Below are 19927 nucleotides of genomic sequence, written 5' to 3' on the forward strand. Positions count from 1 at the left end.
TGTAAAATAAGGAGCTCAGAGACACGTTTGGGTGCAGAGGACCGCTACTTTATCTTCCTTTTCATAGACATAACTAGAAGTCCATTTGTCACCTTACGTCATGAACCTGTCATGCACAAAGGAAACACCAAAGCGGAAGGAAAACAGTGTGAGATACGTCCCCTACTCTAGATGAAACATCTCATTTCAACATAAAACAACAATGAAAATCGTCAGTTGTATTAGCATAAGAACGTTTAAAATGCCAAAACGTGCATCTCCTTAGACGGAAGCGTCACACAGACATAGAAACCTTGTCTTCTGTGAAGAAAGGAAGGATTGATGTGGACAGCTGCAGGGATACCGATGGCTTCAACGGGCTGCAGAGATCCTGCAAGCCCCCCCCATCAATAAATAAAACATTAATAATTCGTTAATCAAACAAATAAGCTTCCAAACATTTGGAACGTTAGCAATAAACATTCAGCTAACCTATTCAACTAAGTTTAGTCAGTCTGTTTTGCTGCTGCGCGGCGTTCACTTGTAGCACTGTATGAGGACTTCGTCTTTAATCTCGTAAATTTACAAGAACAAAGTTGTTGTCATAGTGCCTCTGGCAGTCTCTCCTCCCCCCCTTCCCCGATCTGCTCAGCCTTCCAGATTGGACCCAGCTGTCAGCACTCACCTCATCAGCCTGCCTACTTAAGAGGTTTCTTCACCAGCATTCATCGACAGTTCATTGCTTCTCTATGGACAGTTTCCTATGTGTGCTGACCTGGGTCCTACCTGATCACAAGCCTGTTGAAAAGTCCACGCTGTCTCTCACGACTCCAAGCCACGTCAAGTCTCTGAGCTTCGCCACTATTCCAAGCCACCCCAAGCCTCCAAGCCACGCTACTCCTTTCTACTGCTCCACACGAGCTGCTACACCTCAGGAGGAAAACAACATCCAGACTTACCTGCCAATCCTCACTCAACCTTGGACAATAAATCATTTAAGTCGACTCAATCTCCTGTTATCCTTCCGGGTTCCAGCAATTAGGTCTCCTCAGTTCTGCTGACCATGACATTTGTAAATTTATGACTTTAAGTCTCGTAATTTTACTTTTTTTTTTTTGGTGGCCCTGAAACTCCATCACAGCAAATATCCTGTAATTGAACCAAATAAATATTAATTTAAAAAGATTTAATTAATCAAATGTGTTTTTTTTTGTCTCTTACAAAACTTTGTTTTGTGTTGTTTTTTTCCCTGAAAGGAATGATTCTTTATATTTTTAAATAAAAGTTCCAGTTTTGCCTAATTTGAGTCAGCGTTTGTGGTTCTCACATCCAAACAAAACTGCTTTTGCAATTTCAATAAATTGATTTTTTTTTGTATAATCAAGTTCAAAAATATTTTTAATTATATCAAATTAAATTTTCAGTTTGTGTAAATTAAAATGAAATTTTTAAAAATTTGCAAAAATAATCTTTGCACAGAGATGAGCTGATTAGCAGTGATTTAATGTTGTCTAAATACTTTCTTGGAGGATTCCCATAATTCTCTCTGATGTTTGCGGTAAAGTGTTGCTTAATATGCTCAGATTCTTTTACACAGTCTCACTGATGAAGCACTTCAAACTACAAGGCGTTGAGGTTTTGCATCAACATCTGCTGTTTTTAACATGAAACTGCTGCTGCATCCAGTAACCACTTCCAACCTCTCATTATCATTACACTCAACCTTTGGAGTGAAAGGGTTCCTCTCTTACAATATAAGGATCAATTCGCCTCTGGTTGCCTCACATAAGCGAACAATAGGAGCAATGAGCGGCCTTAAACCCCGCCTTGAAATCAGCCTCTAAATGTGTGAGGAGATATAAGACTTTTCTTTTCAACCATGAGCAAAAATCAGAGATGATGCTCACACGAGCATCTCCGTTTATAGCTCGACACATTTGTTACCCAAGAGCCACCCGAACCCACATAACATTAGCTTAGAATCTCAGTCGAGCAGATGAGAGGCTTTAATCTCAGCAAGATGATGAGCAGTTAGGCAGCAGGCGGCAGACGGGCCTCCATTATCTTTGAAAAGAAAGAGGGGGGAAAAAAGAGAAGCCAACGAGTCTTTTCGATGTAAGTGTCAGAGCAGGGAGAGATAGAGGTAATATCTAATTACTGAATTTTCTAAACTTGAGGTCATGCAGGTGAAAGTCATTTAAGTGCATTTAAGTAAAATCCTTCCATACATTGCAAGAATAAAATGATTGTGTTACAGCTCAAGCCAAACAAAGGACCTTGAGGGGATTTTCATATAATTACTTCATTCAGAAATGGGGTGGCAGAGGTTTTATTTTGCAATTAAGAACTCATGGTTTCTCAAACTGTGAGAAACTTAAAGTAGTTTTAGTGAAACTGAAAGAAACAGTAATCTTGCTGTAAAGCATTTTTTAAAGAAGGGGATTCTGGGTGTTATTCTGAAATAAATTGTTCTGTGATTTTTATACCTTTAAAAAACATCTTTTGAAAATGATTGTGTGTAAAACTACCCAAAGACAAAAAAGGCAGAAGAAAGAAAAAAAAAAACTTTTTTTATTATTGATTTTGTCGATTAGGTAAAAAGTGAACTTGTAAACTGTAGACTTTTGAAAGTCTAGCTCAGAATTATTAATAAAAAAAATTCTTTATTACATCAATTCACAATGTTCAGATTTCAAATTCCTAATGTTTTTATTTTATTTTGAGAAATCGTTTAACAAAGAGGATGTTTTTGCTTTGATAAATTAACGCCCCTCTCACCCTTCCACGGGTGGTGTCTCCTCCAAGCTCGGGTCCTCTACCAGTGGCCTGGGAGCTTGAGGGTCCTGCGCAGTACCTTGAGGTCTGAGGTCTTTCCAGGTATCTGTTGTAGCCACTCCTCCAGCTTGGGGGTTACTGCACCGAGTGCTCCAATTACCACAGGCACCACTGTCACCTTCACTTTCCAGGCTTTCTCCAGTTCTTCTCTGAGTCCCTGGTATTTCTCCGGTGTCTCATGTTCTTTCTTTCTGATGTTTCCATCGCTTGGCACTGCCACATCCACCACAACGGCTTCCCTCTGTTCTTTATCCACCACTACAATGTCTGGTTGGTTCGCTTTTACTATTCTATCAGTCTGGATCTGGAAGTCCCACAGGATCTTGCCCTTTCATTCTCTACAACCTTTGGGGGTGTTTCCTATTTTGACCTTGGGGTTTCCAGTCCATATTCTGCACACATGTTCCTGTATATTTTTCCAGCCACTTGATTGTGGTGCTCCATGTATGCTTTCCCTGCCAGCATCTTACACCCTGCAGTTATGTGCTGGATTGTTTCAGGCGACTCGTTTTTTTTTGTTTGTTTTTTAACTTGTCCTGTCCAACAGCTAGGCAAACAGATGAGAGCTGAGGGCCTCTTGTGTTGGACATATTTTATTTTAACAAGAGGGGTTATTAATCTTCAGACAAACCAAAGGTATGTCTGAATAAACCCCTTTTGTAATTGAAGCCAAACTTTATTAATTTCAATCATGTTTGAAAATCTTTGGTGTTGGACCGGACGGAAAAGGAAAGAGCGGAAGAAGAGAGAGGGACGTTAGAGAGAGGGGGGGGGGGGGGGGGTAGGAGGGTGATAATAGGAGGGGAAGGGGGGTAAGACCATGAAGCAGCATAGAGCAGACAGGTTTACTGGTTGTTTATCATTACGGAATGGTTCAAATGTAGTACAAAAAGGGCGGGGCCTGTTCACACACACTCAAATATTATCAACACACCTGCTAGCTGCAAAAATGTCCACATGTCAACATGTACACAAAACAGATAGTGTTCACGAACGCATACCTATGCCTTTAAACCAACTAGTGTGAAATCTTTCATTCATTCAAACATGCAAACTATTAGTGCAAAAGTGAGCTAACACCTGTGCTCAAGTGAGTGTTTATGTTCTTCTAAAATGGATGGTGGAATGTGAAAAGAAGGAGGAGGAGCGCCCAGCCACCCCCACACCCAGACCCCCCCCGCAGCAGCAGCGGCAGCCGGAATTCCCCCAACGCCACACGGGAACAGGCAGGGAACAACCGCCCCCCGGGCGACCAAGACCGCCACCCAGGCCAGGGCCAGCAGGACCGCCGCGAGGCCCCCAGAGCCAGAGAGCAGGGAGGCGCGGAGGGAAAGAGAGCGCCGCCCCAGCCCAGCCAGGAAAGCAGCCCCCCCGCCGCGCCGGAAGAGCCCAACGCAGGGCCCCACCGGAGAGGGACGCCCACAGCCCCAGACGAGCACCCCACCACCACCCAGGAGTTCCGGGCATCCCCCCGCCCCGACTCCAGGTACGAGCCAGGACCCCCCAAGGGAGACCCGCTCCGCACTCCAGGCAGCCACCCACCCGGCCCACGGTTGGTCCAGGTAGGAGCAAGGCAGAAGGCCGCCGCCCCCGCCCAGGAGGGGGGAACCCCGGGGAAAAAAGGGTGGCCCACAAGGGGTGTTATAAATATGGCCCGACCAGGCTCGGCCATGTTGGAAGTTTGGCGGGGCCCAGCGCCCAGGGGCAAGGACCAGGACCCACCCCCCAGGGACACGAACACCCCCGGCTCAGGTGTAATATGAACCCCCCCACCGCGCGGAGAGAGCACCGCCAGGCCCAGGGAGCCGGCACCCAAGGGACACGGCCCCATCGCCAAGAGGCCCGCACCCCCCACCAGGGAAGGGGTACGGGACAGATGGACCCAGGTCCCACCTTGTTTGTAAAATGTGTGTGCGTGTATGGGTGTTTGAGAGGGTGTTTGTGTGCATGTGTGTGTGTTTATGTTTGAATGTATATATTGAAGGGGGAGGGGTGTGTGTACTAAGGGGGGTGCAGTTAAAATTGGCGAGTAGGGCACTAAGGGGACATCTCCTGATTACTCACAGTGATGTCCCCTCACACTCCACACCAAGGGGCCCTAAATGTCTAAGGTGCGGTTAAAATTGGCGGGTAGGGTGCCAGGAGGACATCTGCTGCTTGCTTGCAGTGATGTCCAAGCACCCCCCCTACCAAGGACCCTACATGTCTAAGGTGCAAATAAAACCGAAAGAGGGGGGGCCCCACTCCATACGGCAACCATAGGAGGGGGGCCACTGCCAAGTAGCCCCCCCCAAGGCGCATCGCAGGCTAGACCCCTCACCCCCTCACCCTAATATGAGGTTATATGAGGAAGGGGGTAAGTTGGGGACAGCAGGTAGACTGTCCCCGGGTGGTCAAACAGCCGTCCCCCAGCCCCCCCCCAGCAAAGGGGCCAGGGCCACCCAGCCCAGGGGCCCCACCCCCGGAGGCGCTGACACCCCAGGCCCGGCACCACCCACCCCACACAGAGAGAGAGGATGCAGAAAGCGTCGCCCCCCCCCCCGGAGCAAGCCCAGGCCCCCACCCCCAGACGCCGGCCCTAGAGGAGCTCTGGTCAGGCCTCGACGGGACCGAGGAGGCCAACCGGCCGAGGCAACCACTGATTGCCTCAGCGGAGACCCCGACCCGCTAGCCCCCCCGACCCGTACCAATAATTGCCCCCCCCTCCCCCCCAGAACGCCCCCCCACAGGACAGGGCCGACAAGCCCCCCACCCCACCCCACCCCAGACCCCGCAGCCGAAGTGGGTGACACCCAGAGCGACCGGGGGCCCCAAGAGGGTTGTCCCCTCCCGTCCCAGAGCCAGGGAAGGGCCGATCCCAGCCCCAGGTGCAGATGGGCAGCCCATCCGGCGCCGCTGCCCCCCCCCCCCCCCCCCCCCGAGCAGGGCCCCCGCCAACCCCCCCAGCACAGGCAAAAGGACCACCCCCCCAAGCCAAGCCAGACCACCACCCCACCACGCACCCCCACACCCAAGCCCAGAGGACCACGCAGCGCCCCAGCCCGCCCCACCCAGGCACCGGACCCGACCCCCCGACCAACGGAGCCCCCCCCCGCCCCCCCCAGGCACCGGAAGCCCCGACCCCCACCCCAAACCACGGCAGAAGGGCAAGGAGCAGCGACGACCGCGCCCCCCACCCCCTAAGTCACGGAGTAAACCACAGGAGACCAGAGAGACTGAATTCTTTCAAAGTTAATTGAGCTTTGGGCTGACATTTTTTCCAAGCTGATATGATCAAACAGCAGATTTCTGTGTTGACTTATGTTTATATTTTTCTTGTTTTTCCAATTTATTAAAATAGTTTTTTTGGCAATACAAAGAGTTATGAAAATGATAGATGCTAATCCTTCTTCTATATCGATGGCACTCATGTCACCAAGCACACAAAGTGACGGTGAGGCAGTGATTGAAACGGACTGATAAATCGGCACATACCTGCTGCCAGAGAGCCTGGACAGGAGTGCAGAACCACAGTGCGTGCATGTAGCTGTCGGGTAGATTATTATCACAGTGCTCGCAAATGTCTGAGTTACTGAGACCCATCTTGAACATCCTCTGTCCAGTGTAGTAAATTCTGTGAAGAGTTTTGAGATGGATTAGCTGCAGATTTGGACTTTTTGTCAGTTTAAAGGTGTTTAGACAGAGTTCTGACCAGAAGCTTTCATCTGTGCTGATGCTCAAATCTGCATCCCATTTTTTTGTTGGAAGGGCAATATTGTTATCTAAATTACATAAAAGTTTGTATATTTTGGAGAGAGTTCTATTCATTGAAAAATTAATCAGAGTGGTAACTACATCTGGTAGCTTTAAATCGTCGTCTTTAAATTTATACTTTTTAATAATACTTGATTTAAGTTGCTGATATTCCAAGAAGTTATTTATTCCATATTTGTCTTGAAGTTCCTGGGGAGTTATGAATCTTCTATCAATAATTACGTGCTCTAGTTGTTTTATGCCCCCTGCTTGCCAAGCTGGGAAGTGAATCATTTTTTTGTTAATAAGGATGTCCGGGTTGTTCCAGATGGGTGTCATTTTGCACGGTTGAATTGATGATTTTGAAATTTGGAGAAATTCACACCAGGCTGTTAAAGTGGCATTTATATTAATGCTTTTGAAACATTCCTGTTTATTAACTGTTTGGCTAATAAATGGTAGCTGTGACAGGTTGATCTTTCCACATAACGCCTGTTCCAAGTCTAACCATGAGTTGGTTTCTGGATTATTTTTTAACCATTTTAAGATATATTGTAATCTATTTGCAAGAAAGTATTTGTGGAAGTTAGGTAATTCTAATCCTCCACAGCTTTTTGCAGATTTTAAAGTTTTTAGACTAATTCTTGCAGGTTTGTTGTTCCATAGAAAGCTTGATATGGATGAGTCTAATGTTTTGAACCATTTTAATGGCGGTTGTGTGGGAATCATTGAGGAGAGATAATTAACCTTGGGTAAGATTTTCATTTTAACCGTGGCTACCTTGCCCATAAGGGACAGAGGCAGGTTGGTCCAGCGTGTTAGATCGTCCTGTATGCTTTTCAGTAATGGGGTGTGGTTTAGCTGCACCAGTTCTGATAGTTTGGGGGAAAAGTAGATACCCAGATATTTGATATTTCCTGTTTTAACTGGAATTGTGAGTCTTTGTTCCATATTCCTGTTGAGTGGTAATAAAACAGACTTATTCCAATTAATGGAATAGTCTGATATGGAGGAGAATTCATTTATGATCATTGCTGTTTCATTTACAGAATGTAAATTCCTTAAAAACAGTAATATGTCATCCGCATAAAGACTAATTTTATGATGGCTGTGTTTGGTTTTTATTCCTATAATGCTCTCATTCTGTCTTATTGCTGCAGCTAAAGGCTCAATGAATATAGCAAAAAGAGAAGGAGAGAGTGGGCAGCCCTGTCTGGTTCCTCTTCCAAGAAAAAACCTGTTTGAAGTCTGTTTATTAGTTCTAACTGATGCATTGGGGTTGCGATATAATATTTTGATCCAATTGATGAATGCTTCTCCAAAACCAAACTTATGAAGAGCAGCAATAAGGAACTTCCAATTTACTCTGTCAAAGGCTTTTTCAGCATCCAGCGATAGTACCGTCATTTCCTGGTTTTCAATGGTGGCAAAGTCTATTATATTAACTAGTCTACGGACATTATCATCCGAGTGTCTGCCTTTGACGAATCCAGTCTGGTCGAAGTGAATTATGTGAAGAGTGATTATTTCTATTCTCTGTGCTAGTGCTTTGCAGATAATTTTTACATCTGCATTGATTAAAGAAATAGGGCGATAGCTTGAAGGACTAGTGGGATCCTTGTCTGGTTTTAGAAGAAGAATTATGTTGGCTGAGTTCATGTTAGGTGGCATTGATTGGCTCTCATTAATAGATGTGACCGTTTTATAAAATGTTGGTGCCAGTTGTTCCCAGAATTCTTTATAAAACTCAGCAGGAAAGCCGTCAGGCCCTGGTGCTTTACCATTGGGCATAAGTAACAGAGCTTCTGTCATGTCTCGTCAAGTTTCCTGTTGTCTCGTGTGGGGTTTCCTGTTTTGTTTTGAAAGTCTAACCTACCTCTCGTTCCAGACCTTCCCCTTCCTGCTGTGTCTGCTCCCCACACCTGTGTCTGCCTCATCATCCCTGATCATTCCCACCTGTGCCTCCCCTCCTCATGTATTTATAGCCTGTGTTTCCCTTTGTCCTGTGCCTGTTTGTCATGTGCTTTCACCTGCCAAAGCTAGCTTCTCTCTTGATTCAAGAAATTAAATCCTTAAGCTCTGCATCTGAGTCCAGTCCTGTGTTCTGCCTTGTCAGCTTCATGAAGTTCAGACAGCGAGAGCGGAGAATCTAAGTTTGTGATTTGATCCTCATTTAGCCTGGGTAGGTTTACATTATTAAGAAATGAGTCAATACTTTGCTCTGACGGATTGATCTGCGGTGTGTACAGGTTTTTATAAAAGTTTTCAAATGCGTTATTAATTTTGACCGGGTCATGAGTGACATTTCCTGTTTGGTCCATAATAGAGGTGATTGATGATTTTTCTCTATTAATTTTAAGCTGATTAGCCAGAAATTTGCCAGATTTATTAGAGTTTTCAAATCTAAGGCGACTCTTTGCACAGCCTACACCTTGGGTCTTGTCTGGTGTGGTAGATCTGAGCCTCTATTGCTCTGGTGCTTAGGGCTTGTTCCTGAGCTGCCAGGATGAGTGCTTCAGTGCTGTCCTGTAGCCCAGCCCTTTCTAGCCATTGGTAGGACTTCTTGATATCACCCACTTTAGTTATGGTCCGGTGGTACATCCCATGCAGGGGTTTGTCCTCCCATGAGGATCTGTCCTCCAGCACGGTATCCTCTGCTCTCCATTGTCTGAGACATTCACTGAGCGCACTGTCAGCTGGGGCCTTGAGCTTGATGTACTCATGCATCTTGGATGTTTCATCCTGGATAGGGGCTTCCAGGCTCACTAGTCCTCGGCCTCCTTCCTTGCGGCTAGCATACAGTGCTCAGGATGCTGGATTTGGGATAGAACCCTCCATGCATGGTGAGGAGCTTTTGTGTGTTAACATCTGTGGTCTGTATCTCTTCCTTTGGCCATCTTATTATTCCTGCAGGGTATCTGATAACTGGCAGTGCATAGCTGTTTATTGCCTGGTTCTTATTTTTGCCTATGTGCTGGCTTTTCAGGACTTGCCTTACTCGTTGGAGGTATTTAGCTGTTGCAGCTTTCCTTGTTGCCTGCTCCAGGTTCCCATTTGCCTGCGGAATTCCAAGTTACTTGTAACTGTCCTCAATGTCTGCTATTGTTCCCTCTGGGAGTGAGACCCCTCCTGTGTGGACTACCTTGCCTCTCTTTTTCACCAACCGGCTGCATTTCTCCAGCCCAAATGACGTCCCAATGTCAGTACTGTAGATCCTGGTGGTGTGGAACGGGGAGTCAATGTCATGCTCGCTCTTAGCATATAGCTTGATGTCATCCATGTATAGGAGGTGACTGATGTTGGCCCCATTTCTGAGTTGGTATCCATAGCCAGTCTTGGTGATTATTTGACTAAGGGGGTTGAGACCTATGCAGAACAGCAGTGGGGACAGAGCATCACCTTGGTATATCCCACATTTGATGGACACTTGTGAAAGTGGCTTGCCATTGGCTTCAAGGGTGGTTTTCCACAGCTTCATTGAGTTTCCTATAAAGGCTCTTAGAGTCATGTTGATGTTGTACAGCTCCAAGCATTCAGTGATCCACGTGTGAGTCATGGCATTGAGTCATAGGCGTTCTTGTAATCAATCCAGACTGTTGGTGTGTCGTTACCTGCAGTCTTGAGCAACTGTTCTGTAGACCAGGAGTTGGTGTTTGGCTCCTCTGGAGTCTCTACCAATGCCCTTCTGTGTGTTGCTCATGTTGCTCACCCACAGTAGCGGTTTTAGGCACGGGCCATACGGGCGATCGCCCGGGGCGGAAAAATGACGGAGGGGCGGCGCCAGCGGCTCAGCTCTTGTAAAATACTTTATGCACCACTATTGGTTTACTTATATCACAGAGTTTGTTACAGCCTGAAACCTGGCGGCGCCCCCGCCCCGCAGCTGCGCTCCCTCCTGTCTTTGAGAAGTAGACGCAAATGTGTGTGAGAAGGAGAAGGGAGGGGGCGCGGGGTGAAGAAGGAGAAGGGAGGGGGCGCGGGGTGAAGGGTGAAGGCTGAGAGGTGAGCACTGAGCTCAAAACGCATGCGCAAACCTGGCTGGATCTTCTTCCAGGGGAGCAACGGTCGCGGGCCGCGACTCAGTGCTTGATGAAAAAACAAAAATAAAAATTGCGCCGCCATGTAGCGAATTGGCGCCCCTGGGTGCAGCTGCACGCGCTCCTGCTGGAAATGTTTGACGAACGGGGGGGGGGGGGGGGGGGGGGGCTGCGGGTATAAGAAAGTCATGCTTTTTTGGTTATTTTTGTGTGAAATGAAATGCCCAAATAAAAAATGGGAAAACAAAAAAAATTCTTCACTTAGATGACAGTTGGTTTAGTCGACAGACTTGATACCTATGTCAGGACATTTATGCTAAATGCAAAAACATCTGAAATATGGAGAAAAAAGGTCAAAGCTGGTGCCCAATTTAGAAAGAAAAGAGAAGAAGAGGAGAAAAGAGACAAAGAAAAGGGTATTATCGCATAGCTAGATGCACGTTTTCTAAATTTGAATGCTACCTGCCCTACAACAACAACAACGTTGCAGAGGAAAAATCTCTTGTTTGGTCTATCATGACCAAAACTGAAGTAGACCCAAATATTGCAAATAACGTCATTTTCAAGATATTTATTCTTAAATGTTTGCTCTGCCTTAACTTGTAACATTAGTTATGATTCGTGTGTCTGTCTGCTCTGCTGTAACACAAAGTTTTTGTTGTGTTTTATTGTTGTATATTAGTTCATAATGTTAAATAAGCTGTGATGGTAGCATGCTGCTGCTGCTGCTGCTGCTGCTGCTGCTGCTGCTGCTGCTGCTGCTGATGCTGCTGCTGCTGATGCTGCTGCTGCTGATGCTGCTGCTGCTGATGCTGCTGCTGCTGTTAGCTTTTCAAAACTCCAGTTGATCAAGTCATACCTGAGATCACCAATGTCTCAGGAGCAACTCACTAACCTGCTGTTGTTAGTATCAATCATTCAGGGGGGGAGCAGATTTCATATGATGACGTTATTGACAAGCTTGCATCAGGAAGGCCACAAAGGTTAAGTTTTAGTTAGTGTTTTCTGTTCTTAGTGCTGCAGTTACATTTATTCTAGTGTATTATTAGTGTGATTTGTAGTTTATAATATTTATTTCAGATTATTTGTGTTTATTAAATATTTCCTAACTGTATTTTCAGTTACAATAAATGGACAAAGTGACTCTATTGGGGGGGGGCGCCAGAGGAGGGTCTCGCCCGGGGAGTAATTCAGGGTAGAACCGCCACTGCTCACCCATGTGCCTATTTATCTTTGTTGCAATGATGCCTGACATGAGCTTCCATGTTGTGGAGAGACAGGTTATTGGCCGGTAGTTGGATGGGACTGCACCCTTTGAGGTATCCTTCTGGATCGTTTGCCCTTCCGTTAGCCATTCCGGGTGAGTCCCATCTCTAAGCAGCAGGTAAATTTGTGCTGCCAGGTTGTTCTGTCTCCCCCAGGGTTTTGTGTTTTTGTTATTGGTTAAATGGGTTTAATTGTTATTTTCTCTTATTTGGGACGGTAAGATTAAAAAGTTCATTGTAAAGTCAAAAGGTAATGTCTTACGCTGCCATCTAGTGGCCACATGTGGTGCGTAACGTGGGAAGCTTGGTTTGGGAAGAGAGGCACGTGCTGCGTGTTCGAGAGTGGTGCGCATGCGTGAAAAGTGAAGCTCTTTGATGTATTCAGAACCCTGTGAGAAGCGATGATCTTTTTACAAAATTAAAAGTGGCTCAAGAAAAGCAAGTCTGTGGAGTTTTTTGAAGCCCTTTGTGTTTAGCTCGCTGCATAAGCTGAATCATTACATTTAGCTGAGGGCAGAAGAGTAAAAAGATCATCGAGTCAAGATCGCGGACAAAACGAATGACGAAACATGTCCGACCACGAAGAGAGCACGCAACTGGAAGTCATGTCAGAATGCAAATCCTCTTCTTCACGTCGTTCAAGTAGTTCAGCCGCAAGCCTAGCTGCAGCTCAAGCACGAGCTAAAGCTGAAGCCGCCCGCACTAGAGCAGAGTACGCCAAACGCCAAATAGACATAGAAGTTGAAAAGGCACGCATGGAGGCTAAACTCAACGCTCTGAAACAAGAGGGAGAAGCCGAAGGGGCGCTCGCTGAAGCCAGATTTCTAGAAGCAGCTTTTATGGAAGAAGCAGAGTTTTCTGAACAGCCAGAACTTCCAGTTACAAAAGCCACATCAGAGAGACTCACTGAGGACTATGTAAGAAGCCATTTTCACAACAACCCACATAAAGAAGAAGAGAAAAAACATCAGGAAGAGACATACAGAAGTAACCCAAACCACGAGCAGACAAATCTTCTGTCACCAACTCCATGGCCACGTGAGCACCCATCAAGCTTTGCACCACCGTGGCAACCAAAGGTTTCCCCACCTCACTCACCCAGCCAACCCATCAATGCTCCATCTTCAACACCACAGAAACCTTCTGACATCTCTAACCTCGCTGCTTTGCTCTCGCGTCGGGATCTACTGACCACAGGGCTAACAGTGTTTAATAACCGAGCTGAGACTTATGTGGCCTGGAAATCAATGTTCCTCAATGCCACCAAAGACTTAAGTCTGAAATGCAGTGAAGAACTTGACCTACTCACTAAGTGGCTTAGTGGTGAATCTCTCCAACATGCCTTAAGGATCAGAGCTGTTCATGTGAACAATCCAGAAGATGGTCTTCATCGTTTGTGGCAAAGACTGGACAGAAATTATGGCTCAGCTGAAGCTATCGAAGCTTCGCTTTTCAAACGTCTCGAGAATTTTCCTAGAATTTCTCCTAAAGACAATCATCTTCTACAGGAGCTTGCCGACCTCCTCTTGGAACTCAATGCAGCAAAACATGAAGGATATCTTCCTGGTCTGAGTTTTTTGGACACTTCAAGAGGAATAAATCCAATCGTTGAAAAGCTCCCACATGGACTACAGGAGTCATGGATCAGCCAAGGGTCGAAGTATAAAAAAGACTATAATGTTCATTTTCCACCATTTTCTTATTTTGTGCAGTTTGTGAACGACCATGCAGAGATGAAAACAGATCCCGGCTTTGTTCCAGAACTGGAAAGTGGAAAGCCAGCAACGTTTCAGAAATCCAATCACGTCAAACAAAACGCAAATGAGCACAGCTAACGCTCACCCTCCAAACCCAGATAAACTGTGTCCCATTCACAAGAAGCCACATCCGCTGGCGAAGTGCAGGGGGTTCAGATCAAAAACATTTGATGACAGAAAGACTCTTCTTAAACAACTTTCTATCTGTTACAGGTGCCTTGCTTCAGCTGAACACAGAGCTAAAGATTGTAAAACCACAATTCACTGTTCAGAGTGCAACAGCAACATGCACATCTCTGCCATGCACGCTGGACCACCCCCATGGAAGGTTGCAGACGGTGATAAGACAACAGATGTGCACGGCGGGGAGCCAGATATCTCATGCTTCACAGTGACCACCTCAAACTGTACCGAGGTATGTGGACAAGGTCTGCATGGTAAATCCTGTCCAAAGATTTGCTTAGTCACCATTTATCACAAATCAGCCCCTGAAGAGAAAAAAAGATTATACGCAATCTTAGATCATCAGAGCAATGTTTCACTGGCTCGTTCAAAGTTTTTTGACATTTTCGATCAGTATGGTGAAGCCCTCCCATATACTCTACACATACTCTAAGAACATGCTCTGGTACAGTCGACAAAACAGGACGGAGAGCATTTGATTTTTACATTCAAGACATCAATGGCCGAGTGTCTATGCCCCTGCCCGTGCTTACTAAGTGCAATAAAATCCCAGACAACAGGAGTGAAATACCAACTCCAGAAGCTGCAGCTGCTCATCCTCATTTGTCTCATCTATCCACACAAATACCACCTCTTGACTCGTCAGCTGAAATTCTCCTGCTCCTCGGTAGAGATGTCATACGGGCTCACAAGGTACGCCGTCAAGTAAATGGCCCTCATGAAGCACCTTATGCCCAGCAGCTCGACCTTGGATGGGTCATTGTGGGAGATGTGTGCCTCGCTGGTGCTCACAGACCTACTGTGAACTCTTATAAGACGAACATACTGGATAACGGTCGCCCCAGTCTGTTATCTCCTTGCACCAACAAAATTCATGTCAAAGACAAGTCAACAGAAAACTTATTCATCTACGAAAGGAGTCAAGCTAAAGACAAGCTTGGAGAACAGATCTTCAAAAGAACAGCTGATGATGACAGACTGGCATTGTCTTCAAATGATGAGACATTTCTTAACATCATGAACAAAGAATTCACAAAGGATGAGTCAAATGATTGGGTCGCCCCATTGCCTTTTCGATGTCTCCGGCAACGGTTGCCTAACAATAGAAAAGAAGCCTTTAATCGTCTCATGTCACTACGCAAAACTTTAAGAGAAAACCAGAAATGAGAGAACACTATGTGGAGTTCATGGAAAAAATCTTCGAAAAAAAACAAGCAGAAAAAGCTCCACCTCTCAAACACAACCAAGAGTGCTGGTATTTGCCTAACTTTGGCATTTATCATCCACAAAAGCCAGGTAAAATTAGAGTTGTTTTTGACTCGAGTGCTCAGTATGGAAACACATCTCTCAATCAGGTTTTACTCAAAGGACCTGATCTCAACAGTAGTCCTGTCGGAGTACTTCTTCGCTTCAGAGTTGATCCATATGCTGTAATGGCAGACATAGAACAAATGTTCTACAACTTCAAGGTCAGGGAGGACCATCGTGACTACTTGCACTTTCTGTGGTTCAAAAATCATAACCCAGATGCAGAAGTGGAAGAGTTCCGAATGACTGTGCATGTTTTTGGTAACTGTCCATCACCATCTGTTGCCATATATGGTTTGAGAAGAACTGCCAAAGAAGGAGAACAAGAATATGGCAACGATGTAAGAGAATTTGTTGAACGCCACTTCTATGTGGATGATGGCTTAAAGTCATTTCCCTCTGAATCTCAGGCAATAGACGTGCTCCGCAGAAGATGTTGGCTGAATCTAACATTCCTCTCCACAAAATCTCATCAAACAGTCCAGTCGTTACCAGCGCCTTTTCACAAGAAGATTTGGCTACAGGTTTACAGGGGCTCGATACTTCCTGTTTGGAACAAGAGGGGGGAGGAGTCACTCAGTCCAGTTCTCAGCCCATGAACTGCAGTCTTGGATTGGGATGGAACTTGTCTACAGACTAATTTTCATTTAAAGTGGAAATCGGGGACAAGCCTTTTACTAAACGAGGAGTGTTGTCAGTCATCAACAGTCTGTACGACCCGCTACGCTTTGCTGTGCCAGTCAGCTTAGAAGGTTGGGCCATTTTGAGAGAGATTTCAGTTGACATTCCAGAGTGGGACACTCCTCTACCAAAAGAAAAACAAGACAAATGGCAACAGTGGAAAAACTCCCTGAATCACCTTCAAAATCTCAAGATTCCTCGAATGTATACTTCTATTCCAATATCCAACGCACAGAGAAAAGAAGTTCACATTTTCTGTGATGCCTCCATTAAAGCAGTCGGAGCTGTTGCATACCTGACGCTCACAGATGCAAACGGATACAGGGAAACAGGCTTCCTTTTCGGCAATGCCAAACTTGCTCCAAAACCAGAAATCACCATACCTAGACTGGAACTTTGTGCAGCTGTGTTGGCGGTAGAAATAGCTGAACTGCTTTGTGATGAGCTTGACACGTCAATAGACCAGGTGACCTTTTACACTGATTCTAAAGTAGTGCTCGGTTACATCTGCAATAAAAAACAACGCTTTTATGTGTATGTCCACAATCGTGTGGAACGCATTAGACATTCCACTCAGAATCACCAGTGGCGTTATGTTCCCACCCACTTAAATCCAGCTGATCATGCCACAAGAACCCTCTTGGCTGAACATCTGTCCTCATCCACGTGGCTTACTGGACCCTCTTTTCTAAACTCTGCACACAAAGACCCAGCCCCAAACCAGTTCTTTGAACTTGTCAACCCTGAAAATGATGCTGAACTGCGTCCTCTTATCGTGTCTTGCTTCACCTCTGTGTCTAAAGGCGGTCTCGGAACTGCAAGATTTGAGAGATTTTCCAGCTGGAATGACTTGCTCAAAGCAATCGCTAGGCTGCAACATATTGTTCAAAGCTTTGGAACAAGGACAAAAGAAAAGTGTCTTGGTTGGCACAAATGTGATGAACATATCACCAGAGAGCAACTCCAGCAGGCCAAAACCACAATAATCCATGCAGTTCAAAGAGACGTCTACAGGGATGACATCAGTCGCATGGAAAAGGGTGAGTCTGTGCACAAACACAGCTCACTGAGCAAATTGAATCCTTTCATGGACAGCAACAAAATTATCAGAGTTGGAGGACGACTGAAAATGGCTCAGCTACCAACTGAAGAAACTCATCCCATTCTCATCCCCAGTAAAGACTACATAACTCAGCTCATAATTCGGCATTTTCATACACAAGTGTGTCATCAGGGCAGACACTTCACTGAAGGTGCTATCAGGGCTGCAGGTTTCTGGATAGTAGGTGGAAAGAGAGCAGTTAGCAGTGTCATTTTTAACTGTGTCACGTGTCGCAAATTAAGAGGCAAGCATCAAGAACAAATTATGGCAGATTTGCCAGAAGACCGAACAAACACAGACCCTCCTTTCACATGTGTAGGTCTAGATGTCTTTGGCCCCTGGCCTGTTACAGTCAGGAAAACACGAAGTGTTCAAGCAAGTGCAAAAAGATGGGCAGTAATTTTCACATGTATGAGCACCAGAGCCATACATATTGAAGTTACAGAATCTATGGACACATCATCCTTCATCAATGCTCTGCGATGGTTTGTTGCCTTCAGAGGACCTGTCAAACTGCTCAGGTCAGATTGTGGCACAAATTTTGTAGGCGCTTGCAAGGAACTCCAAATCGACAAATCAGGTTGTCAAAACAGGAAAGTTAATACATATCTTCAAGACACTGGCTGCAAGTGGCAGTTTAATCCACCAAATGCCTTCCACATGGCAGGTTCTTGGGAGCGGATGATTGGTGTGAGTCGACGTGTTCTGGATGCCATTTTGCTGCAGCATGGGAAAGCTAAGCTCACACATGAGGTGTTGGTGACGTTCATGGCGGAAGTGATGGCGATTGTTAATGCAAGACCACTAACCACAGTTTCCACTGACCCAGAACATCCTGAAATTCTCACCCCTGCTATGCTTCTCACGCAAAAGGTTGGAACAGCTGCAGTCCCATCAGGTCAGTTTGACAAACAAGATCTCTACAGGGTACAGTGGAGGAGGGTGCAGCATCTGGCCAACATCTTCTGGGGAAGATGGCAGAAGGAGTTCTTAAGTGGACTCAAGAACGACGGAAATGGAAAACATCAAAACCCAATCTAAAAGTTGGAGATGTCGTCCTGGTGAAAGATGGACAAGAGAAACAAAATGATTGGCCACTTGGACTAGTGACTCAGACTTTTCCCAGCAAAGACAACAGGGTCCGAAAGATTGAAGTGAAGGTCATTCGCAATGGTGTGAAGAAACATTATGTGAGACCCATCAGTGAAGTTGTCTTGCTTGTGTCAAACGATGCTTAATACTCATTTTTTCCTAATAGTTTAGTGTTTAAGAGGTATGACATTTAAAAAATGTCAGACGGGGAGTGTCTGTCTCCCCAAGGGTTTTGTGTTTTTGTTATTGGTTAAATGGGTTTAATTGTTATTTTCTCTTATTTGGGACGGTAAGATTAAAAAGTTCATTGTAAAGTCAAAAGGTAATGTCTTACGCTGCCATCTAGTGGCCACATGTGGTACGTAACGTGGGAAGCTTGGTTTGGGAAGAGAGGCACGTGCTGCGTGTTCGAGAGTGGTGCGCATGCGTGAAAAGTGAAGCTCTTTGATGTATTCAGAACCCTGTGAGAAGCGATGATCTTTTTACAAAATTAAAAGTGGCTCAAGAAAAGCAAGTCTGTGGAGTTTTTTGAAGCCCTTTGTGTTAAGCTGAATCATTACATCTGGCTGAGGGCAGAAGACAGGTGCTTGTGGAGTGCGGTGAGTTTCTTTAGCCAGTAGGCATTTATCATGTCAGGGCCCGGTGCTGTCCAGTTCTTCATACCTGAAACTCTTTCTTGGATGTCTGCCACTGTGATGGTTACTGGATTCTGTTCAGGGAGATTGCTATGTTCTTTTCTCAGAGAGACCAGCTACGGGGCATTACTGTTATGTGCTGTCTCTTTCTCCCATATACTTTTCCATTACTGTTCAGTTTTTAGCCTTGGTGGGTCTGCTCGGCTGTTTTGACCCTGCCACTGAGCGTACACTTTTCACAGGTTGAGTTGCGAACAGCCTGTTTATCCGTCTGGCTTCATTGTCTCTTGTGTACCTCTTTAGGCGGCTGCTCAAGGCTAGGAGCCTTTGTTTGGCAATCTCCAGTGCTTCAGGTATGGGCATCTGGCTGTATCTCTTAGGTACTTGGTCTCTCATTGTACCTCTTTGAGCCTCTGTCAGCTTACTCACATCCTTCCAAGTTGCCTTGATTTTGTCCTCTAACCGTTGCTTCCATGGTGGGTATTGTTTTCTCCCATGGTTGCTCTTATAGAAACCCTAGCTTCCTGCATGTATATACACACACACCTATATACATATATATATATATATATATATATATATATATATATATATATATATTCTACAAATATGTATGTTCTACAAATTTATATGTACTACAAATGTGGCATTTGAGTGCTAGGTTGCCTAAAATTTAACAAAAAAAATAACCACACCTGCTGCTGGTGTGAGTTCGGATCTTTTTTTTATTGTTTCTTCGCTGCAGCTGGATGTCAAAGAAATTCTGTGATCGCATTAGCAGATACTGCTATTGTGAGATATTTAACAACAAAGTTGGTTAAAGTCGAAGTTCAAAAATGATTCCTTCAAAAGGAAAATTGTCATGTCTCTTCAAGTTCCTGTCCATCACTTGTGTTGTCTCGTGTGACACTTCCTGTTTTATTCTGAAAGTTTAACCCACCTCTCGTTTCAGACCTTCATCTCCCTGCCCTTGTCTGTTTCCCAACACGCTGAGCCTGCCTCATCATTCCTGATCATTTCCACCTGTGCTTCCCCTCCTCATGTATTTATAGCCTGAGTTTCCCTTCGTCCAGTGCCTGTTTATCATGCGACTTCACTTGTCAAATCTAAGCCTAAACTTCTCAAATATAAGAATTATAATGACCTTAAACTCTGCATCTGAGTCCAGTCCTGTGTTCTGCCTTGTCAAAAATAAAGTTACTTTTTGTCTGTGAAGCCGTTACATCTCATCTGCTTTAAACTTTGCATGCGTCAAACTAAACCCTGCACGCAATTAAACCCCATTCTCTGGCGTGTCAGATATCAGTCTTGTCTGTCTTAG

General features: G+C 45.3%; 1 pseudogene; it reads left to right on the forward strand.

Moving 5' to 3' along the window:
- The first annotated feature begins 16725 nt into the window (after positions 1-16725).
- LOC111946782 lies at positions 16726-18562 on the forward strand (annotated as a pseudogene).
- Positions 18563-19927: the final 1365 nt, after the last annotated feature.

The sequence above is a fragment of the Oryzias latipes genome, chromosome 21, assembly GCF_002234675.1.
Source record: "Oryzias latipes chromosome 21, ASM223467v1".
NCBI classification, from domain to species: domain Eukaryota; kingdom Metazoa; phylum Chordata; class Actinopteri; order Beloniformes; family Adrianichthyidae; genus Oryzias; species Oryzias latipes.